General features: G+C 38.5%; 1 long non-coding RNA gene across 1 annotated transcript; it reads left to right on the top strand.

Annotated features, from left to right (window-relative positions):
• The first annotated feature begins 9130 nt into the window (after positions 1-9130).
• LOC131543348 (uncharacterized) lies at positions 9131-9984 on the top strand. The gene is made up of 3 exons (XR_009271893.1): positions 9131-9507; positions 9597-9806; positions 9887-9984. It is a non-coding gene; the product is annotated as an uncharacterized LOC131543348 (long non-coding RNA).
• Positions 9985-10750: the final 766 nt, after the last annotated feature.

Genomic DNA, 10750 nt, shown 5'->3' with positions numbered 1-10750 from the left:
AAGACTGGTCTGACACCCCACACCCGCTCCGACCGTCTCACAGCACAGCCATTCACACCCTCACCCTCCCTCCCCCCTACTGTTTCTCAGCCTGTACTCAAGATCTGTGAAGATGATGTATGCAAAGTCTTCAGAAAGCAGAAGATAAGGAAAGCCAAAGGCCCAGACGGTGTCTCTCCAGCCTGCCTCAAAGCCTGTGGTGTCCAGCTATCATCCATCTTCACATTGATCTTCAACAGATCACTGGAGCTGTGTGAAGTCTCCTCCTGCTTCAAATGTTCCACCATCATCCCTGTACCCAAGAAACCAAAAATCACAGGACTTAATGACTACAGACCTGTTGCCTTAACGTCTGTGGTCATGAAGTCATTTGAGAGACTGGTGTTGGCCCACCTGAAGGACATTACTGGACCCTTGCTGGACCCCCTACAGTTTGCTTACCGAGCAAACAGATCTGTGGATGATGCAGTTAATATGGGACTGCACTACATCCTGCAACATCTGGACAAACCAGGGACTTATGCAAGGATCTTGTTTGTGGACTTCAGCTCCGCTTTCAACACCATCATCCCAGACACCCTTCAGAACAAACTGACTCAGCTCTCTGTACCCACCTCCATCTGTCAGTGGATTACCAGCTTCCTGACAGACAGGCAGCAGCTAGTGAGGCTGGGAAAACACACATCCAGCACCCGCACCATCAGCACTGGAGCTCCTCAGGGCTGCGTTCTCTCCCACTACTCTTCTCCTCTACACAAATGACTGCACATCTAAAGACCCTCTGTCAAACTCCTGAAGTTTGCAGGCGACACCACAGTCATCGGCCTCATCCACGACGGCGACGAGTCTGCTTACAGACAAGAGGTTGAGCAGCTGGCTGTCTGGTGCAGTCACAACAACCTGGAGCTGAACACGCTCAAAACTGTGGAGATGATAGTGGACTTCAGGAGAAACCCCCCTCCTCTCCCCCCACTCACCATCATGAACAGCACTGTGGCTGCAGTGGAGTCATTCAGGTTCCTGGGCACCACCATCTCTCAGGACCTGAAGTGGGACAATCACATTGACTCCATCGTGAAAAAGGCCCAGCAGAGGTTATACTTCCTTCGTCAGCTGAAAAAGTTCAACCTGCCACAGGAGCTGCTGAAACAGTTTTATTCAGCTGTTATTGAGTCGGTTCTGTGCTCCTCCATAACTGTCTGGTTTGGGTCAGCCAGCAAATCAGATTTAAGAAGACTTCAACGGACTGTTAGGACAGCAGAAAAGATCATTGGTGTGCACCTGCCCAGCCTTCAGGACTTGTACAACTCCAGAGTGAAGAAACGGGCAAGTAACATCATCAAAGACCCCTCTCACCCCGGACACAACTTGTTTGCACTTCTCCCTTCAGGCAGACGCTACAGATCTCTGTGCACTAGAACATCTAGGCATAAAAACAGTTTTTTCCCCCATGCCATCTCCAGCTTAAATAGCTAACACGTGGATCATTACCTGTGTTCTGTAATTCATTCTGTAATTCATTCTCCATCTTTAATTATTGCCTCCCTCTCAAGTATTATGTAAATACACATACATATGTTTATCTATACAGCTGTATATAGAGTAAATAATGCACAAATCTGTACATAAATCTACTGTTCCAGATTCATACTTATTATTATTAGGATTATTATCCATTGTTAAGTCTTACTATTTAAATGTTTTTTTCTGTTCTCATGTCACGTATGTATGTATGTATGTATGTATGTATGTACCAGGAGCACCTTAACCCCTTAACTGTCACCCACAGTTTTGAACAGAGACATTATAGTGCACTATCCAAACTTAATTTTTTATAATTCATGAATGAAAATATTTTGTAACATGATTTTAATGTACCATTTACATGGTAATGCAATGTCTGATTTTAAAATGGGTTTCAAAGGATGAATTTTGAAATTTTAAGTTTTCTACTGATAAATAATTTCTTAGGATTTCTAATTCGTGATAGAGAAAAAGGCAACTAAGAAGACTTTCTGTGACAAAGGTCAGAATTCATGTCATGATGTAGATTTTTTTCAGGTGCACTCTTGTCATAAACAGAGGTGTCAAATCCAGGGTCAGAAAGTAAAAGTCCTGCCATGTGTTTATTCCACCCATGAACTCAGCAGCTGATTTCACCAGAGGAGGAACCAACTCATTCCTTTCAAGTCACAAGCAAGTTTCGAGTCAAATCCCAAGACCTCAACGAGTTGAGGTAATTAAGAGATAATTGAGAGACTAATTAAATGATGATTGTGCATTAGTGATGAACACCTGCTGTTACTGTGAATCACAGAGGATCAGATGTTGATGTTTTATTGGTTAAAATGATACCACCATCATGTAGATCAGTGTTTGCTTTAGTTGGGCTCTTGACCCTTGACTCCTGTGTTAGATCTCTCTGTAGCAATGCATGTGCTGTTGTAAAGCGGAGAGATCAGTGCTGTGCAGTGAGCAACTGTTAGTTGTTTTCATATGATGAGGTAATCATCAGGTGCTTACCTGTTTGCATCCAATATACTGTGTGTGTATATATATATATATATACACATACAACATTTTTCATTTTTTAAATTTAGGTTCTGCTTTCGAATAAACAACTCTGTGAAACCACAGTACGCAATGAATTTACTGCTGTAGTAGTTATAGAGAAAGAATTTTAAATCTAATGCATTTAAATATTTAAACGCCAGTCCTACTCAGACACACACAGACATCAAGAACCAGCGTATGAATCTCAACAATGGTGACAATCAACAAAATGCTTCATGCTGCAATGCATGCTGGGTAACACCACAGTATGAATAATTATTGTCACCACTGTTGAGGATCGTATGATAAGTGTTCATGTCTAAAAGCCTGAGCAATATAATTCTTAATTTTTTCCAATATTTAATATTACGATGGCATTTGTTTAATAGTAAATTCCTGCAGTTCTGTAACAGCTGAACGTCAGTAAATAAACCAAAGAGAGACACCTTCATGATGTTCATTCAAGTGACATAAAAGCCAAAAGTGTAAGCTCATCTGCTTCCTCAAGCTTTTAATTCAGCAATGTGCAAATGTTTGTTGTGAAGCAATATTGCAATTGCTTAAAAGCAATCCATTTTCAGTTACTAAAAGGGTCAAGAGCCCAACTAAAGCAAACACTGATCTCCATGATGGTGGCATCATTTGAACCAATAAAACATCAACATCTGATCCTCTGTAATTCTCAATAACAGCAGGTGTTCATCACTAATGCACAATCAACATTTAATTAGTCTCTCAATTATCTCTTAATTACCTCAACTCGTTGAGGTCTTGGGATTTGACTCGAAACTTGCTTGTGACTTGAAAGGAATGAGTTGGTTCCTCCTCTGGTGAAATCAGCTGCTGAGTTCATGGGTGGAATAAACACATGGCAGGACTTTTACTTTCTGACCCTGGATTTGACACCTCTGGTCATAAATTAATCTATTACTTTTCCTACATAATTTTTTAACAGAAAAAGTGGTAAAATACCTATTTAGGAGTCTTAGACCTTTCCAACGATATATAGTTTGTCATGATTAGATTAGGATTTAATTGTAAAATAGTGAAGTAAAGGTAGGCGTCCCACAGGGTGGACGGTGACAGTTAAGAGGTTAAAACCACAACAAATTCCTCGTGTGTTTGCGCACACCTGGCGAATAAAGCTAATTCTGATTCTGATTCTGATTTTAATATTTGACTTTTTCTTTTCCTCAATTATTTGTCAAAACTAGTGACTATGCTGACACTGTTGCAAATCTGTTTGCTCTCTGTTACTATGGTCATTTTCCTTAAGTAACGTCCTTGTGAGGTAAAAAGGCCTAGGTTGTTACCTATTATTATTATTATTATTGTTATTATTATTATTTTATAATTGTTATTACAATATTATTTCGCCTCGTCTATGATGTCATATTGTGCAAAAAGTGGCTTTGATCCCCCTTTGCCTTTACTTGGTGATGTGGTTATCTGCAAAATTTAATCTGATTGAAGGAGGTTTGTTGTTTTTTGTTTTTGTTTTTTTCCTGACTGTTTATGTAGTTGGGTTATGTCCTGTCTTGTGATTGTACTGTTTATGTGTCTGAAAATTCAAAAATACCATAATAAACATAATATACAAAAAAAAGACAGCATGATTATTGCACAGGTGTGCCTTATGCTGACCACAATAAAAGGCCACTCTAAAATGTGCAAAATGGGGGGGGGGGGTCCGGGGGGCTCTGAAAACCAGTCAGTATCTGGTGTGACCACCATTTGCCTCACGCAGTGCAACACATCTCCTTCGCATAGAGTTGATCAGGTTGTTGATTGTGGCCTGTGGAATGTTGGTCCACTCCTCTTCAATGGCTGTGCGAAGTTGCTGGATATTGGCTGGAACTGGAACACGCTGTCGTATACGCCGATCCAGAGCATCCCAAACATGCTCAATGGGTGACATGTCCGGTGAGTATTCTGGCCATGCAAGAACTGGGATGTTTTCAACTTGCAGGAATTGTGTCCTGTGTCCTGCCATATTTTTGTTCCACCCATGAACTCAGCAGCTGATTTCATCAGAGGAGGAACCAAGTCAGTCCTTTCAAGTCACAAGCAAGTCTCAAGTCAAATCCCAAGTCCTCAAAGAGTTAAAGTTAATGAGATAATTAAGTGTCTAATTAAATGTTGATTGTGCATTAGTGATGAACACCTGCTGTTACTGAAAACTGCAGAGGATCAGATGTTGATGTTTTATTGGTTAAAATGATGCCACCATCATGGAGAGCAGTGTGTGCTTTAGTTGGGTTCTTGACCCTTGACTTCTGTGTTAGATTTCTTTTTGTAACAATGCATGTGGTGTTGTAAAGCAGAGAGATCAGTGCTGCACAATGAGCATCTGATTGCTTTTCACTTGTATGTTTAGGTTTTGAAGAATCAAGCCTGTGAAGCTACAGCATGCAAGGAACGTGTTGTTCTAATAGCTGTAAAGAATTTAATGGTAATCTACTGTACTTAATGCATATAAACACTTGAACTCTTCTGCTATTTAGATGCACACAGACATCACGAACCAGCATATGAATCTCAACAATGGTGACAACCAACAAAATTCTTTATGCTGCAATGTATGCTGGGTAAGACCTTAGTAAAAACTCCCATCATGCACTGCAGTATGAATAAATATTGTCACCACCGTTGAGGATTGTATGATAAGTGTTCATGTCTAAAAGCACACAATTCTTCCCCCCCCTAATTTGTAATCACTACAGTGGCATATGTTTAATAGGACTTTTTGTTTTTCTGCAATTCAGTAATAGCAGAATATCACTCAATAAACCAAAGCTAGACACCTTCATGGTGCTCACTCAAACGATTTAAAAGCAGAACATGTAAGCTAAACTGATACATCAAGCTTTTGATTAAGCAATGCACAAATGTTTGCTGTGAAATAATATTGCATTTGCTTAGAAGCAGGGCCGGATTATCCATAGACGGGATTGGGCGAGTGCCCTGGGGCACCAGCCAATAGGGGGGCACCAAGTGATTACAATAATGACAAGACCTTTAAAATATTTTTTCATGTTTTGTATATATTATTTTGCTGGAAGAGATACAGATGGGTAGAAAATGAACAGTTAATGATACAATATACAGAGAGAATATCAAATATATGCACGCATATAAATAATTGCGATTAGGTCAGGTCACAGTGTGCCCCCACCCCCCAGTCAGAGTCGAGCATATTTATTCTCAAATGGATAGGCAGCATCAATTTGGCGGTTGTGCGAAACGTAAATTAAAAAAAAAAAAAAAAAAAAAAGAGAAAATATCACGACACATTGCCAGGGCTATACAGTGTGCCTGAAAAGTAGCTACTGTGTGCGACGATCAAAAAATATTTAGGAGCACCTGTGCGACTAACCCGATCAGCATAGGCTATTTGTGTTTGCGCTGAGAGGAGCTTCAAAGATTTCTACTTGCGTGTTTGTGCAGCGGTGAGTAATGTATCGCAGACATGATTCCTTGAATGCAATGTTAATCAGAATCCACTCGCTGCTCAAAATACTTTTGTTCATTGCTGAGTTATGCAAGCTCACAAATCCTCTCATTATAACAAACAAAGTGTAGACAGTGTAAATAAGAGATTCGTTGTGCAGTGTAGAGCGCTTCATTGATTATAATGGAGTTTCGTGAGATTGCGATGAACTGGAGTAACAGCTTTTAAATATTATTAAAGGAGTTTGTAAATGTGATATTAAATTAATACAACAGCTCAATAAACAATAAGTTATGTAAAGTGATGTACATTGTATGACTTTTAACAATATTGCCTGATTTTGCTCTATTTGGTCAAGGAACATAGTTTCTAACAGTCACAGCTGAGCCACTGCTCATCATTCAAACACAGCTGGTGTTTCATTTATGAATGAACCTGCGTTTTTAAATGAGTCTAGTGAGTCAGTGATTCAATTACCCACTCATAAAGACAGTCACTTGCTTCGTTTCTGAATGAATCACCTGTTCAAACGAATCAGTTGAATGAATGATTCAGTGAAAAAAAAAGTGGGGGCACTACACTGTGTTAATCCGGGCCTGCTTAGAAGCAAATTACTTTGATTTACTAAAAGGGTCAAGAGCCCAACTAAAGCAAACACTGCTCTCCATGATGGTGGCATCATTTTAACCAATAAAACATCAACATCTGATCCTCTGTGATTCTCAATAACAGCAGGTGTTCATCACTAATGCACAATCATCATTTAATTAGTCACTTAATTATTTCATTAACTTTAACTCTTTGAGGACTTGGGATTTGACTTGAGACTTGCTTGTGACTTGAAAGGAATGACTTGGTTCCTCCTCTGGTGAAATCAGCTGCTGAGTTCATGGGTGGAACAAAAATATGGCAGGACTTTTACTTTCTGACCCCTGGATTGTCCGCCTCTGCATGTAAATACACTAAAACATTACTAAAAGTATGCTTAAGTTTAGTATATTCCTTAAAAGTGAAACTAAGAATATATTTATTAACACAGTATTTCTATTATACTTTTTAGGAATATATTAAAACTATACTTGTGTTTAGCATATTCCTTAAAAGTGCAAATAAGCATATATTTATTAACAAAATATTTCTAGTATACTTTTTAAAAGTACATTAAAAATATGCTTGTGTTTAACATATTTCTTAGAAGTATAACTAAGCATATATTTAATACAAAAGTACTTCAAGTATACTTTTTAGAAATATATTAAAATGCAATTCAGTATATTTTTAATGCACTTCAAATAAGCATGTTGGGAATACAAATGTATTACAAACATACTACTTGAATTTCAAGTGTTACATCCCTGGACGTATGTGTTGTTTTCTGGTACAAATGTGTGGGCGTGGTTGTGTGTGCTGTGCTTGGTCTCTCTCTCTCTCTCTCTCTCTCTCTCACTCTCCTCTTAGGCTGAATCATCATCACCTGTAGCTCATTATCAGAGCATGCCTGTGGCTGAGAGTGGAGTATATATGGCAGTCCAATGTTTGCTGCTCAGAGAGAGAGACACAGTTCTCCCCTGCTCCAGACTGAGCTTGTTGGATGGTTGTTTATCCTTAGATTTTGAGTGGTGCATTAGCAAATGGCTAATAGTTGTTGCTTTGTTGAAGAGCCTAAGATAAGTGACCATTAGTGTATTCTTTTTCTGTATATTACATGAGTTAAAAGGGAAGCTGTAGGAGAGAGTGCCTTTTCTTTGAATATTACTTTCATCCCTGTTTTTGGTTCAGTTAGGGAGTTAAGGGAAGTTCTATGTTGTTTATTTCTTTTTTCTTTTGGGCATTTGAGGTAAGTTAGCTGCTCCTAAAATTAGTTAGTTAATCGTTTTGTTTGTTATTTTAGGCCTTGCCCTCTGCTGAGCCATTGCTCCCTATATCCTTTGTTAAACTGACTGTCCTTTTCTTTGTAAATAAACCTTTTTATATATAGATCTGAATTGTTGTCTTCACTCTGGGACAGAGGACTGAAGTGTGTTTTGCTAGTTTCTTTTAATTTTATGCTTTTTCCTTTGTTACTTCCTCCCAATCTCTAGACAGGAGGGGAACGTAATAATTGGGGGCTCGTCCGGGATTTGAACCCGGGACCTCTCGCACAAGTATATTTTAATACATTTAATACTACGTCTTTTCCACCTGAGAAGAAACAGGAACAAAACACAGGAAGTCAGAACACAGGAACAATGGAAATATGACATCACTTCAAAATAGCACAACACAACACAAGACAGGATTCGTAACAGAGCCCCCAGACCCCAAGCAGAGGATCTGATGGAGCATAGGACTACCATGGTGGAGCAGGAGGAACTGGTGACCACAAAGGTGGAACTAAAAGACTGAAAGTCCATGAGCACTCATGGCAGTCAGCTGATTTTCCAAGTGACAAACATCAAGATCAAACATCAGTCAATGTTGTAACAACCTGATTAAATCTTTTGTTTAACTGGAGTGTGTTTGATTAGACTATCTTAGTCCAGGATGTGCTGTAGGAGGAAAGCAGCATTTGTGTTTAAATATCTGGTCCGGATGTGCAGTATGACTTATTGGCTTGAGAAAACCAACATACTGTTATATTGTTTAAAATTAATGTTATGTTATATATGTTATATATTAATTTGTGTTTAATGTATGACAACTCTATATGTCATACAGAATCTAAAGAGACCAGTTTGTGATCTCTTGATCAACGGATGAAAAATTTACTTTCAACATCTTACGGTTCAAGTTATTAGCGTAAACATCGGTGCACATTTGACCCATTGGTGGCACTAGAGGATTTGAGATAGACACTCCAAATTTGCTATGATTAATATTCACACTCTCATCATCTATGTGCAAATTTTCACAACTGTCAACCTAACGGTTCTATGTACTGCCATAGACTTCCTTTCCTTTCAAGAATAAGAATTCGGGGCCAAGCACAGAGGGCACCACAAGCACAGCATGTACAGACATAATGTCAAAAAACAAAGCAAACATTCATGAAATCTAATAGACATTATGAGAGGAGACCACATTTGCATCCAAAATGATAATTAATTATAACGGAATTGATCCAAACTATAAACTGTAGCAGTAAATTAAATCACCCAGATTCAATCAGATTTACTGAATATAAAATACAACTGTGTCTGTGACTGAATGTTTAACTTGCATCAAGGATAACAGATCCCTTGTTTTATTTGCATCCACAATGTGGGTCATCATGTAAATTTCTTCTGTAACACAGAGGAGGAGCCTGAGAATCTGACAGATATATAAAGATTGTTTGTGTCAGACTGAAGAACACAAATGGTGAGTTACTGCTTTATTCATCATTTACCTCTCAGAACATTAAGAAATGTATACAACTTTCAGAAAATAGATTTAAAAAATGTAAATAAAACATTTATTTTATTTTCATCTAGATAAACAAAATCTCTGCTGTGATCTACTGAGGAGAGATTGAGCAGATTGCTGTAAGTTCATGACTAACTCTACATTCCTAGAGATGTTTTCAATTTCATTTCAAAGTGATGTTCTTCTCTTTCTCTCTCTGTCTCTGTAGATGATGGCGTTTTTGTTGGCTCTTCTCTCTGTTGTTATGGTGAGCGGATGCAGTCAGGATAAAGACATGACAGTCGACTGTTCTGACCTCTTTAAATCAGGACAAACCATCAGTGGGATTTACTCCATATATCCAGCAGGTGACATTCCTGTCTGGGTTTACTGTCAGATGATCTCAGACGGGAAAGCTGAATACAAAGGAGGATGGACGGTACAAATGTGACTTTAGATCATTAAACACACATCAGAACATTAATTATTAATCATATATTCTGTATAAACCCATCACAGGTGATTCAGAGGAGAATGGACGGCAGTGTAAATTTCTATCGGCCGTGGGATCAGTACAAGAGAGGATTCGGGAATGTGGAGAGTGAATACTGGCTGGGTAAGATCTCACAACGTATGTCTGTTTGTGTGGATGTTCGTGTCCAGTGTTTGGTTGAATGTGTTCTTCACGTGTGTGTTTGTGTGGATGTTCATGTCCAGTGTTTGGTTGAACGTGTTCTTTGTGTGTGTTTGTGTGGATGTTCATGTCCAGTGTTTGGTTGAATGTGTTTTTTTTTTTTTGGTTATCAACTTTTTATTGTTTTTGTTTTTTTTACACACAACATCCATTCAAAACAACAAAAAACAAAACAACAGACATATAATTAATACTTTAAAGAGTCCAGTCAAAAGGAAGAGAGAGAGGGAGGGAAAAAAGAAATAACAAACCAAGTCATTCCTTTATATAATCAAGTATGGTCAAGGAAAATATGGAAGGATTTTCCTATTTTGACTATTTTCAAAAACAATTGTAAATTGCATTTTCAATTGCGTTTTCCACATCTGGGCGTATAAATTGTGACATAACCCAAATGCAATTGCAAATCTTGCATTACCGTTTGCATTTTCGCTTTCACGAACGGACAGTGACTGTCACATTTCAAATGAAAAAGCAAAGTCCATTTGCAACTGTATTTCCCATGTCTTACGAGTTACCACATTTGCCTTTTCACTTTCTCTGTGTCGCGCATGTAACCTCCCAAAACTCAAATGAAATTGCAATTCCTTTTGCATTTGAATTTCCAATGTCTATACGGAAAGCTGTCAATCAATGTGAGGGGCGGGACTATACTAGGGGGCGTGTTTGTATTGGGAGGTGACGTCACT

Source organism: Onychostoma macrolepis, chromosome 01, assembly GCF_012432095.1.
Source record: "Onychostoma macrolepis isolate SWU-2019 chromosome 01, ASM1243209v1, whole genome shotgun sequence".
In the NCBI taxonomy this organism is placed as follows: domain Eukaryota; kingdom Metazoa; phylum Chordata; class Actinopteri; order Cypriniformes; family Cyprinidae; genus Onychostoma; species Onychostoma macrolepis.
Note: the sequence above shows the minus strand (reverse complement) of the source record. Positions and strands in the feature narration are given on the sequence as shown.